Raw genomic sequence first — 19,375 nt, 5'->3', positions numbered from 1 at the left:
CCTTTGTGATTTCTTTATTGTTTCTACTTCCACTTTTATATCCTGGATGGTTATGTTCAATTCCTTCACCTGTTTGGTTGTGTTTTCCTGTAGATCTTTTAGGGATTTTTGTGTTTCCTTTTTAAAGGCTTCTGCTTGTTTCCCTGTGTTGTCCTGTATTTCTTTATAGGAGTTATTTATGCCTTCTCCAATTCCTTCACCATCATCATGAGATGTGATTTTAAATCCAAATCTTGCTTTTTCGGTGTGTTGGGATATCCAGTATTTGCTTTGGTTTGGAGAACTGTGCTCTGATGATACCAAGTAGTCTTGGTTTCTGTTTGTTAAGTTCCTTTACTCACCTCTTGCCATATGGTTGTCTCTGGTGTTAGCTTGTCTTGCTGTCTCTGACAGTGGGTTGACCCTCCTGTAAGCCTGTGTGTCAGCACTCCTGTAGACTGCCTGTCTCACAGAGTGATCTGGCTACAAAGATCTGTGTCACAGGGTCTGGGAGCAAGCAGAAACTGGAAGGATTTTGTCCCTGACTGCTCCTACGTTCCTGTGTCCAGAGGCCTTTAGGTGTGTTCCTCTTGGGCCAGGAATGTAAGCAGAAATGGTAGTCTCCCCTGTGCTTTTAAAATCTGCTCTTCTCTCTCCCCAGGGGATCTGTGTACAGAGAATTGTGGTCCCGGGTCAGCTCTGGGCACAGATGAAAACCGGATGGGGATGGATCATGTCCCAGGCTACTCCTGGGTTCCTGTGTCCTGAGGGCTCCAGGCTGGTCCAAGGGAGCTGAAGTGGTGGTCTTACCTCTGTTCTCATGTGTGTCAACACTCTTGAAGACTTGCTTTCAGCTCCAGGTACAGGCAGAGATCTTAAGGATCTTGTCTCTGACTGCTCCTATGCTCCTGTGTCCAGAGGGCTCCAGGCAGGTTCCTCTTGGGCCATGGATGAGAGCAGAAATGGTGGTCTCCCCTGAGCTCTCAGGATTTTTAGTACTCCTGAGAGTCTAGCTCTCTCTCTCATGGAATCTGGGTACAGAGAGCTGTGGGACCTTGTTAGCTTTGGGCACAGTTGGAAACTGGAAGTATCCTGTCCCAGTCTGCTCCTAGGTTCCTGTGTCCAGAGGGCTCCAGGTGGGTTCCTCTTGGGCTAAGAATGTAAACAGAAATGGTGGTCTCCCCTGAGCTCTCAGAATTGTCCGCACTTCTGAGAATCCACCTCTTCCCCAAGGGATCTGTGTAAAGAGAGCTGTGGGACCCTGTCCGGCCACTTGCTTATTTTGTTTGTTTGTTTGCTTCTTCCTTTTTTAATTTAACACTTTTAAAATTACATTTCAAATGTTATCCCCTAACCTGGTTTCCCATCCATAAACCTCCTATCCCATCCTACTTCCCCCTTCTATGTGGATGTTCTCCCACCCAACCACCCACCCCTTACTGCCTCCCCACCCTGACATTCCCCTACACTGGGTGGTCCAGCCTTGGCAGGACCAAAGGCTTCTCCTCCCATTGGTGCTCAACAAGTCCATCCTCTTCTACATATGTAGCTGGAGCCATGGGTCTGTCCGTGTGAATTCTTTGGATGGTGGTTTAGTCCCTGGGAGCTCTGGTTGGTTGGTATTGTTATTCTTATGGGGTTGCAAGCCCCTTCAGCCCCTTTAACTCTTTCTCTAACTCCTCCATTGGGGACCCCATTCTCAGATCGAAAGGGAGAGTAAGAGAAAGAAGACATAGAGTTGGTTGGAAAGAAAGCTGGGGAGACATGGCAGAAGATAGGAGAGGAGAAAATGTAATCAGAATATATTGTAGAAAAATTACTGTCAATAAAAAAGAATATATGATCATTTCAGTGCAAACTAATGGTATATTTTTATAATGGTTGATATGTAGATCCATCCCCCTTTATAGAGAGCTGGAATATAACAAATTAGTGACAGAACATTGTGAACTTGATATTGCTAAACTTATTGCCCATTAAATTAGTTAGCTAATTGTCACCAAGTTTACATGGTGTAATACTTTAAAATAAGACCTTCTTGGTGATGGCTACAATAATTTCAATGAACAAATGAGACAGATTTACTACAATTTTTCTGTGGATCTAACTGAGGAAATGAAGACAGGTTACTACTTTCCTATTTACTTAGTAGTTACAAATGTGTGTCAGTTCCTGTTAACAGCCTAAGAGTTATGACTGGTAAAAATAAATTTTCAATGTAGAAAAAAAAGACTTAGAATGATTATAATTATGGATTTCCCTATTGTTAATAGTGGTACACCAGTAACACCATCAGTCATGACAGTATTCTGTCTGGTGATACTATTAGTTGGTAGTGAAAGTATTCTAACATGTTATCTTTATGTTGAGAAGGGGAAGAAAGGAATCAGATTATTATGCATTGCACAGAATCAGTCAAAGTAATGGAATGATTAAAAATTGTAAAACAAGTCATGGTATCTACACTCATGTTATTATTAGCCAAAGGGCCAAAGGGTAGACATAATCTAAATGAATGATTAAATAACATGGAAGGCCTTAAATAGGGAATAAATTTTTGTGTATATTCCAACATGGGACAACTTGAGATGTAGTGAGTGAATAAAATACCAATAAAAATAGGACAAATATTATATGATTTCCAGCATATAGAATACCCAGTATAATCAACTTTACAGAATTAATAGTAAAATGCAGATTCTGGAAGCTGGGAGAGAGAAGATAGAGTGTTAATGTATTAATGTTTAATGGGTTTGGAGTGATAGTTTTTGAAATTTCTTGGGACTGAGGGTGGTCATACTAATGACCCGGTTGTCTTAATTTTTATGTTATATATATTTATGATAACAAAAGTACAAAAAGGGAAATCTTGTAATTTTCTAAAAAAAAACCTTCTAAAGGCTTTTCATCTCTTTCAGAGTATACATGAATGAGTGTCCCATAGTTTGTCATAATTCCATCCCATGCCTTTCTCTACCTCTTATCTGACCTCTGTTTGCTCTCTGTCTGGCATCATCTTACCTCACTCCCCCTTCTATCTACAACCATGGCCTCTTTCCTTGTTGTACTTGGCATCATCTGGTCTCCACCACCTTTGTACCTGGCATCATTTGGTCTCCCTCACCTTTGTACCTGGCTCATGTGGTTTCCCCCATCTTTGAATCTGGGATCATTTAATCTCCCCATTCTTCATACCTGGTCTCATCCCCTTCTTCTATTTGCTGTAACATGGTCCCTTCCTTCTCATACCTAGCATTGCATGGCTTCCCTCTTTCCCTATCTAGCATCACCCTGCCACACTTCTTATTGTTTGTTTCTCCTCATGTATGTTCACAGTGTGCCTCTCTTCTTTCAGGCCAATGTTCAATAAATTACTTTTCTTTTTCTCAACTCTATTTTAAATTTTGATCTGTCTCCAGATTTTACCTTTTGTTTCTCTTCCTCAACATGTATGTTGTCTGTCATGACACCCACTCATATGTGTGACCTGCAATTTCTCTCTGCTTCACAATGAAAGGTGAACCACAGGAAAGGAGAGGGTTTGTAGACAGTGTTTTGTTAAAAAGTGTCTTCTGTATGTAGAATAGCACCTGACTGAAAATGCAAATACAGAGCATGGAAGCTCTGGGTGCAAAATGAAAGAAAATGGGGCCTTCGAAGAGCAAGAAAGATAAAACTCTACTACTCTAAAGCATCCAGATTTATAGTTCAAATTTATTTAGAATTTACAAAATTATTTTTACCAGGAAAAGTTCTTATACTTAAAACAAAACAGCATGTTATGTTACTTCTGTGTATGTTTTCAGGGTTTACCATTTGGTATTGGGTAACAAATCGGTGCGTTCTTCACTAGGGAAGGCTATTTTTCCACTCTCAGCATTTCTTCATTCCCTCTAGTTCTTTGTCTAGGGTCCAGACTTCATGATATTTTCCCTTGCCCATGTTAGCATCTCTATTGGTATAGTCTTTATTCAGGTATTGCTTAGGCAGTCATGTTGATGAGACTTCATGAGTGTAATTCCTAACATTTCTAGGGGACACATCTCACAGTAAGCTCCCTGTTTCTCTGACTCTTGCCATCTTTTTGTCCACATTTCCACAGTGATCCCTGAGCCTTAGGTCCAGGAGTTGTGTTATCAACGTACCATTTGAGAGTAGGCTTCTCATCTCTGCATTTTTCCCATTTAAAATACTTTATTTAAAGATATGATATAATTATAATGCCCAAAATAAGAATAACCCCACAAATAACCAAATCAATAACATGGAAATGAAAGTCAGCTGCATTCATTCATCAACACACCTGCTTGTCTCCCCAAAATGAAGGCTAAAATCATCGCAATCCTTTGTCAAGTATCATAGAGCTTTATCAACTATCTAGAGCATGGATTCAAAACTTATTTATCCCATTCAGCACTTAGCTTTGCATGAAATGAAATGCTTTGTTATGAAGCAAGGAAATAATCCTAATTGTATTTGCATCACTCATTCCTCTTCTTTGTTGTCACAATAAACAATATTTTGAAAGGTCGGGTCTCAGTTTATTCTGGGTCCACACTTTTAGGCTGCCATTGCCTAGCTCATAAATGTTTCAGTGTGGTGGCTCCATTAGTTTCATTGTACACCAAACACAGGAGGCATTGTAGATAGAGAAGTCCGAGACTTATTACAACCTGGAGTTTGAAAACTGCATCTCATTCTACCCCCTTAGTTTAAAGAAAACACCACATGTAGTTAGTTGAAAGGCTGCTTTTGCAGGAAGAAGGTCTCTTCCCTAATCACTTCCAGGAGTTGGTTGGATGTGACTGCTGCTCTGGGATTCTGGTGAGTGAGTAAGTTCCCTGAGCCCGGGGGCCAAGTAGAGTCAGGCTCTAGAGGAGGAAAGCTATTCATTCAGACCTGTCAGCACATCTTTCTCTATGAATTACCCTCCCTAACATATCAGACTTTTTTCTTTTCCTTTGGTATAACAGAAGACTGTCTGTAAGAATGGGGTCCATTCAGAGCAGATCTCTACAAACATAGATCTCCTTGTTCATGGCACTTCAGCCAAAGTACATTTCTCAGAAAACACGATTGGGAAGAGGTGGAATGGCTGAATCACACGGTGTTTGTTATGTGGGATTTTGAATATGTTATTATTAACTCAGCCAAACAAAATCCCCTTTCTTATGCTGGCATTGAACACAGGTGGCATGCTTGTCATGGTGACCAGAATATGAGTTTAGCAAGGAAACTAAGTAAGAATATTTTTCAACTGAATGTAGAGCTAAAAAAAAAGTCTTCATGTGAAACTGTCCCTCCCCGGAATCATGGAAGGATCTCCAGAGCCCAAGAAAAAGCAGAAATTATATGCTAGGTGCCAAGATCCAACCAGCTTGACCTTGGCTTCCATGATGAGTGTGGATTTTTGGAAAGATTCATACTTATTCCATCATTCAGCCACGACTGGCCCTGAAGGCAGTGGTACCGAACAGCAAACAAGTGAGTGATTGAGACTGTAGAGACAATAGGGAAATGCTAATCTGTTGCTGCTTTACTGGTTTCAAGGAATCTCACAAAAGTTTATTTACTATTTTTTCACAAATTAAGGACATATAACTATTTATTATATGTTAAATATGAATTTTAAAGAACATAAAGTTGATACTGTTTGTAATTAAAATTTCATAGCATATCTTACACAATGCATAGATTAAAAACCTGGATGCAAAATTAACACCCATCAGCCACTTATTCAGACAATCACATCACAAGCAGCCGAGGAATGTTCACTTTTGATATTTCCTTAGGAAACATTGTATTATAGTAAGGTAAAAGTGAATTTATATTGTCATTATAAGAAAGGGATTTATCCTGAGTGAGCTAACCCAATCACAGAAAGACATACATGGTATGCACTCATTGATAAGTGGCTATTAGCCCAAATGCTTGAATTACCCTAGATCCCTAGAACAAACGAAACTCAAGACGGATGATCAAAATGTGAATGCTTCACTCCTTCTTTAAATGAGGAAAAAGAATACCCTTGGCAGGGAAGGGAGAGGCAAAGATTAAAACAGAGACTGAAGGAACACCCATTCAGAGCCTGCCCCACATGTGGCCCATACATATACAGCCACCCAATTAGACAAGATGGATGAAGCAAAGAAGTGCAGACCGACAGGAGCCGGATGTAGATCGCTCCTGAGAGACACAGCCAGAATACAGCAAATATAGAGGCGAATGCCAGCAGCAAACCACTGAACTGAGAATAGGTCCCCTATTGAAGGAATCAGAGAAAGAACTGGAAGAGCTTGAAGGGGCTCGAGACCCCAAAAGTACAACAATGCCAAGCAACCAGAGCTTCCAGGGACTAAGCCACTACCTAAAGACTATACATGGACTGACCCTGGACTCTGACCCCATAGGTAGCAATGAATATCCTAGTAAGAGCACCAGTGGAAGGGGAAGCCCTGGGTCCTGCTAAGACTGAACCCACAGTGAACTAGTCTATGGGGGGAGGGCGGCCATGGGGGGAGGGTTGGGAGGGGAACACCCATAATGAAGGGGAGGGGGGAGGGGGATGTTTGCCCGGAAACCGGGAAAGGGAATAACACTCGAAATGTATATAAGAAATACTCAAGTTAATAAAAAAAAAAAAAAAAAAAAAAAAAAAAGAAAGGGATTTATATAAAAATTCTCATTAAGTACTCATGATTCTTTTTATCTTTCTTCTTTCTTCCCTCATCCTTCCTTTTGATAAGAGAAGCTTAACTTATCAGTTCTGACTACCTTCATGCTTTGTAAAGAGATGAGATAGGTATTATTATATTCTGAAGTTAATAAGGAAGTCTCCACAACACTGCGATACAAACCCATTTGGGGTTTCAGTAAAGGTGCAATAAAATCTCATTTATTTAATCATCACATGTTGGAACGTGGTCCAAGAATGGAGTCATCTGAGGAGAATTCTGAGTTCTTGTGAGAAAACTCGAAGAAAACAAGACGAATGTCTTGTGATCTCAGTTTCTTCAAAACATGGCATTATTCTTGTGCTTCTCCTAGGTGTAGCAAATAGAAGTGAGTTTACTCATCATCACTCATTATTGCTTGCCATTGTTGTTCACTTATGCATCAATGAAAAAAAAAGCCTGTTTTGGCCATGTGCAGCTTGTCCTTGGGATTGTCCACTTTACTCATGTGATTCTTCTTAACTTTCACAGTATAAATTGCTTGATGCTCTAAATAAAGTTGGCTATCACGTCTTTCTCTATTCTTTCAGGTCCTAACACCTGAAACCATCATTTAAATAAACCAGTAAAGAATCATTCATTTCCTTTTACACTGTTAACATGTAACATGTAACAATGTTAAATGTTTAAATGTTAAAATGTCAACATTTTTTGATATCTCCCAATAAGCATAAGTGCATATTATCATTGTGGGAATAATTCCCTACATCTGTGATAATGCCAATTGTCAAATCATTTATTATCTTTGAGAAGCAAAGCTCTAAAATTTTTACTCCATACTTTCAACCCATCTGTGAAGTCATAGGTTTAAGAGAGTTTGAGAATTAGAAGTAAAGAGCTAACTCATCTCTAGGAAATGAGATCCCAGAATTGTAGTTCATTTGTTCTCCATCGTGGCTGTGTTGTCTTGAGTGAGATTTCCTAATTTCTGTTTGCCCAGCTTCTCTGTTATTAAAAGACAGCACCATCCCTTATTATTGCAAATGCTGCTTGGGCAAATAGAACCCTGTAAACATCTGGTACAATGTAAAGTAGTTCAATCTCTATGGAAATCAATGTGATGACCCACTCAAGAAACCAAAGAGAGATCTACCATATGACGCAGCTTGGAATATTCAGCTAGGCATATACCAAAAGGATTCAAGTCAGTGGACCACAGAGATATTTGCGCTGCTATGTTTATTGTAGCCATATTTACCAGAGGTGATTTATAGAATTTAAGATCTTGTGAATGGACAAAGAAAATATAGTTTATGTATAAAATGTAATATGTATATTTCTATGTATATATACACACATATGTAAAAATAAATGAAATTGTATGATCTATTAAAAAATGGACACAAGTAGAGATTATATTAACTAAATAATCTGGTAATCAGATTTTAAAAAGAAATATATATGTTTTCACTATTTTGTGTATCCTAGTTTTTGTACAGAGAATATAATATAATAATATAATATATAATGATAATAGAAGGGAAACAGTAATAAAGGGGACTAAAAAGAGGTAGAAAAGGGAAGATTTGTGGACCAACATTCCTGAGATACATGTAGGAAGATATCTTTAAAATCTATTATGTATAATGAATATATGCCATCTCAAAGTACAGATGTGATATGAATTTAACACATCTAAAAAGCTTCCCACAGTATCTACCCTGAAATGTTTTTAATAAATAATCATTATTTTATGCTCACAACACCTAAAACAGACATAAACATTCAAATAGACTTATAAACATATTTGACTACATTTCACACTACAAAAGGAAACTTTTGCACTGCAAAGATTCTAGTTACCATGAGTTCTGAATTAATTTTAACAAAGTCAAACATTTGTCTTATTTGGTGATAAAGCAAAATTCCCTTAATACACATAGTTAGGCAAACAATTTAGGATTGAGGCAATAGAAGCCAGTATATATGAAAAGAGTAGTTTAAAGCTATATATGTATATCTTTAACATCCCTGCCTAATTAAACTTGAAAGTTGTCCTCTTTCATGTTTTTGTACTCTGTACATTAACAGTCTAGGTGATTCTATTCTTGCAAGACTATAGTTTTTGTGTTTGTTTATTTGGGACAGGGTCTCATGTGACTCAGGCTGTCCTCATATATAGCATGATACGGTATGACTGATCTCAATTTTCTGAGTCTCCTACTTCTACTTCCCAAATACTCAGATTATAAGTATGCACCATCATGCCTAGCTACAAGTCCATGTTTTTTAAAGGATTCTAAAATCAGTGTCTGATCTGCACTATTTTACAGAACTCTCTATGTCATGTATCTGGCTATGTATTTTCCATTTCTCCTTAGGTTGATAGTAATTATCAAATAGGCCCTGTGAATCTACAACTTCAGTGTTTCTGTAAAATCTTTTACTCCTCAACTTTCCCTATTTCAATTAAGAGTATGTAGATTAATCATCTTAGGTTACAGTCTTGGAAGTCATCCTGGACCTTGCTCTCCTTTATAGAAATATTGGGCTCATCGTCAAACCTCACCATTTGAGCTGTGTTAATGTCCACTGTTCTGCCTAATGCCTTCCCCTACCGCACTTGTCTCAGTTCTCAGGAGCTTCTCTCATCCAGAATCCAGCAGTGATCTCTTCCTAAGTTCTCCCAGTTCCACTCTTGGCTCTCACGTAGTGTCAGCTTTTCATACAGTACCAGAGTGTTCTCTTACCCAGAGTCAATTGGAACATCCCCATTCCAAGTTTCTAATCATTTGACACCCAAATAAGAATACAGTTTCTAGTTCTTTTCCTGGCATCAGGATTTCTTGTGGGCTGGCTCTAGATGAGTAGATTTTAAACACTTGAATCTTTCCTCAGTTTTCCAATAAATTGAGGCCAAGTTCTTTCCTGACTTTTAACACATCCATGGCTTTAACCCTGTACATTTATGTTACCTTTACTCTTATTATTTTAAAATACATTTTCATAACATTTCAGGCTGTCTGGATATACATGTTCCCACTGCTCTCTTTTTCAGACATTTCTTCACTGTGTGCTTCTGTAGGTTGAGCCATGCAAGATCCTTGGTTTACTTGGGATTGTTGTGTTAACACTCGATTTTTAATTCCACAAGGCAAATGTTTGCTGTTCAGAAATATATGTACATTTATATTTATATAAATACTATAGTCCTTATGAACAAATTTATTAAATCTCCAAAAACCTAGAGTTTTAAATTAAGGAGTTTGGAAGATAGAGCTGACAAGAAAATGTACTGAAATATGCAAATCATTCTTAAAACTCAACAATAAGATATTTCTCCCTCCCCTCCCCTGTCCACAGTGGACACTTTATAGCTTCCCAGATTTCTCTGTGCAGTGTAAGGTGGTTAATTAAAGAACTAACAACTAGCCAACATGTAGAGAATAAGTCTACAGAATGGTCAGCCACAAATGAGACATCTTCATATCATGTTCTCTCCCCAGAAGACTAAGAAAGCATCACCAAAGAGATAGTGCGATTATATGAGCCGGGGTCAGAGAGAACGAGAGTGATACAACAATGTCTTCTGAATACGGCAGGGCTCCTGTGATCATGAACTCACATTCTGACAACAAAGGCCCGTATAAAATTCATCCAGCTAACATTTTGTTTGGAGGTGGGAAGGGCTCATGAACCCTCAAAATCGAGCTGAGGAGCTATAAAGAGTTAATAGCTTCCAGGGAAGAAAGTCAGTTTTCCTTAAGGTTGTGGCTCCTGGTAAGTTGATCACCTCTAGTGAATGGCTCTGTGTGTGTGTGTGTGTGTGTGTGTGTGTGTGTGTGTGTGTGTGTACTTGCCATGGTTTCCTGGAGAAAAATTTTAAATGCATTTTACTAAGTGAAATAAGCTAATCTTGAAATAATCTTCTCATATGCCTATCTAGAAAGAGCAAACCACCCCCATCAATGGCATGGTTTCCAGGGTTTTGGAAAAAACACACCATAGAGGGATTTACAGCAAAGAAATATAACCTTTCTATATAATACTATAGCAGAGGACTAATAGATGCATTTTATAGTATGCCAAACTATAGACTTGGAATGATAGTGGATTAATACTTTTTGATAGATGCAGCATAGATAGATTTGATAGATGCTAATGACAGGAGGTAAGGCTATTTCTATCTCTCTGTCTCTCTTTGTAGAAATTATGTGGTAAATCTATATTGTTTGCTAATTTTGTTATGAACTTTTAATTGCTTGGAAAACAAAAGGAGAAACAAGGCTGGAGTGCAGCTCATCAATAAAACATGCACTTAGCATGCTAATTACCTTGGACTCAGTCACTAGCACAAAGATATTAATCATTGATGTGGTCTTAAAAGATGTGGATCAGCAGACAGGAATCCTATATTCTAAATTTTAGGCTACTCATTAATGATTATGACTTAGATCTAGCAAATTTTATATTTTCCACAAAATTAAGAACAATAATATATTATTTACAAGATTACTTCAAGCATTTATGTTTTTGTTTTTTGATTTCTTTTAGGGAATGAGTGAAAAGCTGATCAGGGAGAACTGATTTGAATTTTTAGTTTTTTGGGAAATTTACTGCATTGTCTGGTATTAGCTAAAAAGTCGTAAATAGACTCATCTGTTGTTTTCCTGAATCCGAAACAGATAGTTGAATGAACCAATGAGTCAATAGAGTTTGTGATTGTTGTATCCATTCATCTTCCTCTCCATCTTTGAACAATGACAATGACGATGATGACGACGACGACAACAACAACAACAATAACAACGCTACACACATATTTCTGCCTCCCCTAATATAATTTTCAACATTAATGATTTCCAGGTGTCTGCCTATAGTTTTCATGCAGATGCCTGGACTGAGCCCCTGGTGTTGATTCTCTGTGCTGTGTCTATGCTGTCCCTTTGAAGTCCTTTCCATAGACACATCTCTTCAGTCCTCTATTCATTAGTATACTCAGAAGCCATTCCAATTTCCATTATCTTTCTGATTTTCCCTGAAGTCTTAACTCAATAGAAAGGAGCTTTAGTTTTGGAATCTTCCATTCAGCTCTTCCAACTGAGACTATTTGATTGAGTCTAATTAAAAACATACAGTTTTTAATTGGCCCTTGGCTAATTGCCAAAAAACCCTATCAATCTGAAGATGCTATAGTTACTCTCTAGATGTACTTAGCACAGCTAAAGACACCTGAGACATGAATGTAGTGAATGTGCCTTTGGCACAGCAAAACTCAGACCATCTTTGAAAGCAGCACCCATAATTTGCTCAATTTCTAAGATTAGAATTCTCCTGTCTCTTCTACATGGAAGAGAAAAGCCTTCACTGATCCTAGACATAGCTTATAATTCTGGAGTTGACCAGCAACATATAAACTATTTCTTCCCATATTTTTGTAAAGAACAATTATTATGCATTGTATTGTGCACAGGATCCTTTATATACACATAAAAATATCATCTAAGTGAGCCATGCCTATTTAGAATCCCTTTTAGAATGAAAGGAAACATTCTGTTTTTGTTATGCCTTTTGGTACTGTCAGAAATTTTAATAGGTTTGATATGTTTTAAATATTTCTAAAATGCAATTTTCTATTATAAAATGTGCATAATACATTTCATTTGTAAAATTAAATTTGCAACATATGTTTAGTATGTATACTTAACTCAACAAGCCTTTTCTGCTGTAGGACGACATCAGAAATGGGACTGTAAGGTCTAGTTGTAATTTAGGGCTGAGAGGAGCAATGGCAAACATAAAGAGCTGATTGTGCTATGGGTGATGATTTGGATGAAGAGCAAGATTCCTTTTCAGGATGTAGGACTCACAGTACTAACTCCCTTTAAAATATCTCTTGGTTCTTTTGTTGAGTGAGGATCTTGCTATAGAGCTCTTGGCTGGTTTTGAACTAATGATCCTGTCTCAGCACCCTCTCTGCTAGAAATGTCAGCAAATGTCATCATGCCAGGAGTGTTAATTTTTCTGTGAAGAGTTAACCAGGAAGGAATCAAAGAGCTTATCTTGATGCAGCAAAGAATGTTTGAAGAGAGGCATAATTTGCTTGACTAACGCAAAGCCCTAGGGAATGTCAGGGCAGGGAGGTGGGAAGGGGTGGGTGGATGACTGGGGGAACACCCTCAAAAACGAAGGGGAATGGGATAGGGGGTTTATGGACCAGAAACCGGGAGAGGGGATAACAATGGAAATGTAAATTTAAAAAAATTAAAAAAAATATTTCATGTTTTTTTCAACCCTCATAACTCGAAAATATTTTTTAATCAGGATTTTGAAGGAAGAAAATGAAGGAATAGGGGGAAAAATTCATTTTCCTAGGTTCACATAACTTGTAGAGTTGGGTTTTGGCCCTGTACTGGCTGGTTTTGTGTGTCAACTTGACACAAGCTGAAGTTACTACACAGAAAGGAGCCTCCTTTGAGAAAATGACTCCATGAGATCCAGCTGTAAGGCATTTTCTCAATCAGTGATCAAGGGGGAGGGCCCCTTGTACCATCTCTGGGCTTGTAGTCACGAGTTCTATAAGAAAGCAAGCTGAGAAAGCTAGGGGAAGCAAGCCAGCAAGCAGCATCCCTCCATGGCTTCTGCATCCACTCCTGCCTCCAAGTTCCTGCTCTATGTGAGTTCCTGTCCTGACTTCCTTTGGTAATGAACAGCAATGTGGAAGTGTCAGATGAATAGTCCCTTTCTTCCCCAACTTGCTTCTTGGTCATGATGTTTGTGCAGGAATAGAAAGCCTGCCTAAAACAGGCCCATTGGCCCATGCGGCTTAAGCCAAGAACATAACCATGATACAAAACTGGCTTCTAGGTCACCCATAGGCTAGGCTGGTCTGCTCGTGTTCATGCTTGTCACACTTCTTTCTTCCCATTCCCTTGTTCTGATGCTCTCTCCTTTCTTTCTACTGAGAAATGAGGGAAGCAGTAAAGGCAATGAAGACAAAGCACATTGCCTAGATCGTGAAGAGGCCAGATGGTGATGCAGGATCTCTCTTAATTAACTCTAAGCAGCCAAACAATGGACATGTGTGGATTTAGGTGAGCTGAGGGAATCTCTGTGGTATGTTGAGGTTGAATTTTAATGCTGAAACTCATGGCATCCATACATCTGCATTGAAAGCAGAGTTAGAGAGTCCTACTATAAATGAGATTACTCAAGAGAAACACAAAAATTAAAAAATATGGTCCTTACAGTAACAGTTTCTCTCAAGATCCCACTTTCGCTAATGGTGTCCTTTTTGTTTATTTGTTCGTTGGCTTAACATAAGCATAAGTGAGCCATAAATATGATTTATGTTTGGTCTTAATAAATTTCAAAGTAATTAATGTGATCCAGGCATTGTTATAAATGGTCTCCTTTCATTTACTTAGTCTTCATGTCAACCAAGAAAAATCACAAGCATCTGTTTTATAGATGAGGAAACGGAGTCATGACCGACCAGGTCATTGTCACACTGCTGAAAGAGCTCTGACCTGATGCCAGATTGTCTGGCCACAGATCACATGATCCTCACTGTTAAGGTGAGGTCACCTGCATCTGTTCCGTAGAGGAGGCCCTGAAGAAACCCGAGTTTAATTAACAAATTTCATGGATGTTTGCTGATCCTGCCTTCCATTACAGATTCTGTTTTTAAAACTAGCATAAATATTAAACTCAAGCCAGAACTGAAAAACGAAGCAGAAGAATTACAGAAACTTTCATAATAGTGTCAGTTGTTTCATAGCCCATAAATCCTCTCAAGCCATTTTCCAAGCAGGCCACTCCCATGCACTGCTCAGAGTTCCAGAAAACATGCACTTGGAATGGTTGCTCAGTTCTGTTTGATGAGTCCATTTCACTCACCAGCGGCTTACAAGAGTGTTTGTTCATTAGCTTCTCACCTGGAGTTTACATCCTTCCTTTCCATTCTCCAATGACCTAGTTATTCCTCATCCAGGCTCCGATTTGATTGTCAAGTGGAACTTACACTGGAAAAGATAATCATCAAAGAGTTCATTTAAGGTTATTGAAAAAGTGAGAGAAATTGTATTCTGCTAAACTGAAACTGCTAAACTGCTAAACCAAACTGATACTGGAGTGAATTATTTGAAAATTACTTGATGATGTCAGGCAGGTGGTTACTCAGTACAATTATGTCATCTGCCGTGGTTGGTTGTTGCTTATTGAAGTCTGCTTCCTGTCCTTCCACAGAAGCTTAAAGCTAGGGTCACCATCATTTTTGATGCTTACATTTCAAAAGGGCAAATACCAAGTCTTTGAGCAAACCATTCTTGCATTATCCAAGTGGTAGATTGCTGGGAGATTTGTGTCTTAGGGGATGGAGAGAGAGTTTATGATGAAATGTTTCCTAGAATATATATATATTTTTTAATGAAATGTGGGGTCCTAAAGATAGGAAGACATCTCTATGAAATTAACCTAATGAGAACTTCATGGCTATCTTTGTCATAGCAAATATATTTAATGATGCTTCAAATATATTGCCCTGTCCAGCAACTGTTTATTGGATCAATACACTGAAAACTCCAAACATAGATAATAAAAGTCCCAGGGTACTTTACTTTAATTCTGTTTCTGTCATCAAATACTTTTTTGCATTAGGCTTTCAGCTGATCTTGGTGCTATGTGCATTTTGCAGTTGTAGTAAGCATCATTGTTTGAATTATAGTTTCATGGTGGCATCCACCTAATTTTTAGAGGAAAGCCTGGACATCTAGGCAAAGTGTGGCAGGATTTGAGTCCCAGAAGACAGCTCCTGAGAGGGCAATGCTTGAAGTTTTGTGGGTAATTCCAAGTGGAATTACTCCTCTACAAGGTGGAGTGTGTAATACAAGTTAAATGAGGTCATAAGTAATGTGGAGAGCAGGTCAAGCAGAGTGGCCACATGGGCTGTAGCTAGCAATGCCACACAGCAGGTTTATACAGGCCTTTAAAAATGTAAGCTACCATGGGCCCCGGATGACAACTGTGGGGCTACAGAGCTTAGTATTTGTCCAGAGAGTTTTGGTATTATTTTGGCCAAATTACTTCTTTTTATGTTGCTACCATTTATTCTGGAATGGGGATGCTTACCCTGTGACTTTGTGTATGGGAAGTATGTAATTCTCTTTTTTTGTTTTTATAGAACTCAAAGTGAGTTATTTTCTATGGTCTCTGCAATGACTTTTGACATGAATATTTGAGCAATGCTTGACCAGTTGAGACTGTGGGCACTTATGGAAATGGAGTAAACGAAGTGTGTATTAAAATGCTCATGAGCGGGCTGGAGAGATGGCTCAGCCATTAAAGGCTAGGCTCACAACCAAAAATATAAAATGCTCATGAGCTTTTGGGAGGCAGGAGTAGAATATTATAGTTCTGACAGTTAGCTATATGCTTAAACAAATATATGACAACAAACCTGTGGCTCCAGTGGTTGGCAGTGTGACCTTTAATAGGTTAGTCATAGCAGGAAGGAGTGAGGTCATGTGGCCTGTTTCCTAGGTAGATACTAAAGCCTTGACCCCTTCCTACTGTCTGTCTGTTTTCAGGCTACTATGAGATGAAACATTTCTTCTGCATTCATTCTAGTCCAGATACAACAGGCAACAACAGACTGAAACCTCCAAATCCATAAGCCAAAAGAGAGCTCTGTCTTGCCAAGGTGTTTAGGGTATTTTGCCACAACAGTGCAAACGTGAATAACATTTAGTGTATTTCCCACTATTTTACAAGTGAGTTAGGTCCAGCTGTGTCAGGTGTGTTTCAGGAGGCCACCTCTTATCTGGTGCCAAAGTTGGGATTCAAACCAAGTCACACTATTCTCATTCTCTCTCTCTCTCTCTCTCTCTCTCTCTCTCTCTCTCTCTCTCTCTCTCTCTCTCTCTCTCTCTCTCTCTCTCTCTCTCTCCCCACACACACTCTCTGCCTGTCTCCAAGAGGGAAATAAATAGCTCCCTGTTTGAAATAATCTGCAAACATTTGTATTAGTATGGCTCAAATCCCTACCACTATGATCATACCTTTTAATGCTATTAAATCAATGTAATTTGTTTGAGATTAAGGACCCACGGTTCTAGATACATATTTAGCAGAGGATAGCCTTATCTGATATTGATGGGAGGGGAGACCCTTGGTCCTGTGGAGGCTTGTTGCCCCAGCCTAGGGAGATGCTAGAGTGCTGAGGAGTGGGTCAGTGGGTGGAGAAGCACCCTCATGGAGGCAAAGGGGAGGGGGGAAAGAGGGTTGATGGGATGTGGGGTTTGTGGAGGAAAAACCCGGAAGTGGGAAATCATTTGAAATGTAAGCAAATAAAATGATTTAAAAAGAATAGACTTTCTTTTTTTAAAAACATCCTTATTTATTATATACATTGTAGCTATCTTCAGACACACCAGAAAAGGGCATCAGATCTCATTACAGATGGTTGTAAGCCACCATGTGGTTGCTGGGATTTGAACTCAGGACCTTTGGAAGAGCAGTCGGTGCTCTTAACCACTGAGCCATCTCTCCAGCCCCAAAGAGCAACTTTTTTTTTCTTTTTCTTTTTTTTTTCCGGAACTGGGGACTGAACCCAGGGCCTTGTGCTTGCTAGGCAAGCGCTCTACCACTGAGCTAAATCCCCAACACCAAGAATAGACTTTCATGACAGTTTTCTAAAATTACAAATGATTAATAATGAAGATTCACTGCTCACACTTCAGTAGTGACTTTCAGTCAGGGTTGTGTCTGTGGGCTGTAATCTTTCTCTATTAAAGACTTTATTGTATCACCTCTTTAACTTTCTCTTCACTAACAGAATCATCCTACGACCAATTATAACCATGCCCACTGCTATCAGACAGTTATAAGAATACATAGGCTTATAATCTATAAGACTAGATACTTTTCTTTACCACCCTAGGGCTTTTTTTGCTATCCGTGGGAACATATTAGAACATTTAAAAATACTTGTTACTAAATCCACTAATTAGCTAGAAAGAACTATGAAAACTTGTTCTCAGGGTCAGCATCCCTCTATAGCAACAACCAAATTATGTTAATAATTCTATAGGATGTCTTAGGCTGTCATGGCTATACAACCACAGAGGAAAATGGGCACATGCTTTAAAAGTTCCCAACCAGCTTTCCCCTGGTTCTTATAAAACACAACTATAAGGTAGAAACTTTTAAGTTAAGTTTTTCCTTAGTTATTTTTTATATATCACCAAAGTGTCCAACAGATGTCAGGGAGTCCTCATTTCACAGGGTTGTTTCATTAGCTTGAGTTACAAGCTGTTTCCCCCTTATGCCCAACACACACAAGCTGTTTCTGAAGCTTAAAAAAAGGAACCTGACAATTCTAGTTCCTACGACTCACTTTCAGTTACGTCTTCTCGGCCTTTTGGCTAAGATCAAGTGTAGAAATGTCTGAATGAAAGGTCAAAGTTGAATGGAATCATCCTGTGATCAATTATAACTGTTCCTATCTGCTATCAGATGGTTATCTTGTAAGGATACATAGACTATAATATGAGGAATAAACCTTTATATCAGTGAGAGGGTATTCATTTCATATAATAAAATCTGTTTAAAATGTATATCATGTCCTACTTGTTATAAAATGAACTAGGTCAATTTTGATGTGATTATTACACTTACTATATAAGCTTCACAGAGGTTTTCCATGGGGTTCCACATTACTAGAAATGTCAGAATTTTCATGATGAAATGTTCCTGGTGATATTTCAAGTTGCCCTCAGATATATAGACTAAATTACAACCCTTTGGCTGTCTGGTGAATTCCTCATATCTCAGGATAACCTTCCAGTATCAGGCAGGTTAATCTTGCATGTGAACTAAATGTGACAATGATCATTCTAGAATTTTCACCAAACTAACTGCTATTCTTATTCAACAATTAAATGTCTTTTTAAGGTTCTCAGTTTCATAATTGTGCATAGTTACACACTTCAATTCTTAATTTGTACAGCTTAGTTGTAAAAATTTGAAATAGTATGTTGGTTATAAAGATCAATTTCATCTTTAACTTTTTAAGACAGAAAAGTGTGAATAGCATCAGGCTACTGGGGAAAAGAAAACTTGCCATTTGCCAGAGCTAACTGCCAATAACAGACTGTGGAATCAGTCTTGCTGACAAGTCTTATCAAGGTACGCGTAATAGGAAATAATTTGCATTGATCAAAAGTTCCTCTGCTCTGGTGGATTCTGGTGCGAGAATGCTCACATGAAGTGTTCTTTCTTAGTTTCATTATTTAAGACACATTAGTTAAGCTGCATTTGAATTTTTGTTTACAGGAAGAAGAAGTAAATTTCAGATTTAGAGAGTATCAGTTTGGGAACCTAATGATTTAGAAGCTGTGTTCTTTAGCATCGTTGATAATGTCATTGAGTTTCTGGAATTCACTTTGGTGATGCATTTATGTCTAGATCCAGAAAATGTTATCCCACATGTGTCCTGTCCTGTTTCTTTCCTTTGTGACTTTTCTCTCATCTGATTTACATATCTTCCTTATTTTACCCTCCTCTCTTTCTTTCCTCTTTTCTCTTTTGTTATTTCTTTCCATTTTATATAGTATCTAGATTAATTTATAGTCATTAATAGTGTGTAGGACTTCATTCCTCTGTGTCATAGCCAGCACTTGTTGTTATTAGTTTTTGGAGAGATGGCAATTCTGACTAAGGTG

At 38.4% G+C, this 19,375-nt stretch overlaps 1 long non-coding RNA gene across 1 annotated transcript; it reads right to left on the bottom strand.

Moving 5' to 3' along the window:
- Positions 1–14,405: 14,405 nt before the first annotated feature.
- LOC134479731 (uncharacterized) lies at positions 14,406–18,521 on the bottom strand. Its single transcript, XR_010053399.1, has 2 exons — positions 18,330–18,521; positions 14,406–14,677 (listed from the first exon to the last, which is right to left on the bottom strand). It is a non-coding gene; the product is annotated as an uncharacterized LOC134479731 (long non-coding RNA).
- Between the last annotated feature and the right edge of the window lie 854 nt (positions 18,522–19,375).

The sequence above is a fragment of the Rattus norvegicus genome, chromosome 7, assembly GCF_036323735.1.
Source record: "Rattus norvegicus strain BN/NHsdMcwi chromosome 7, GRCr8, whole genome shotgun sequence".
Lineage (NCBI taxonomy): Eukaryota > Metazoa > Chordata > Mammalia > Rodentia > Muridae > Rattus > Rattus norvegicus.
Note: the sequence above shows the minus strand (reverse complement) of the source record. Positions and strands in the feature narration are given on the sequence as shown.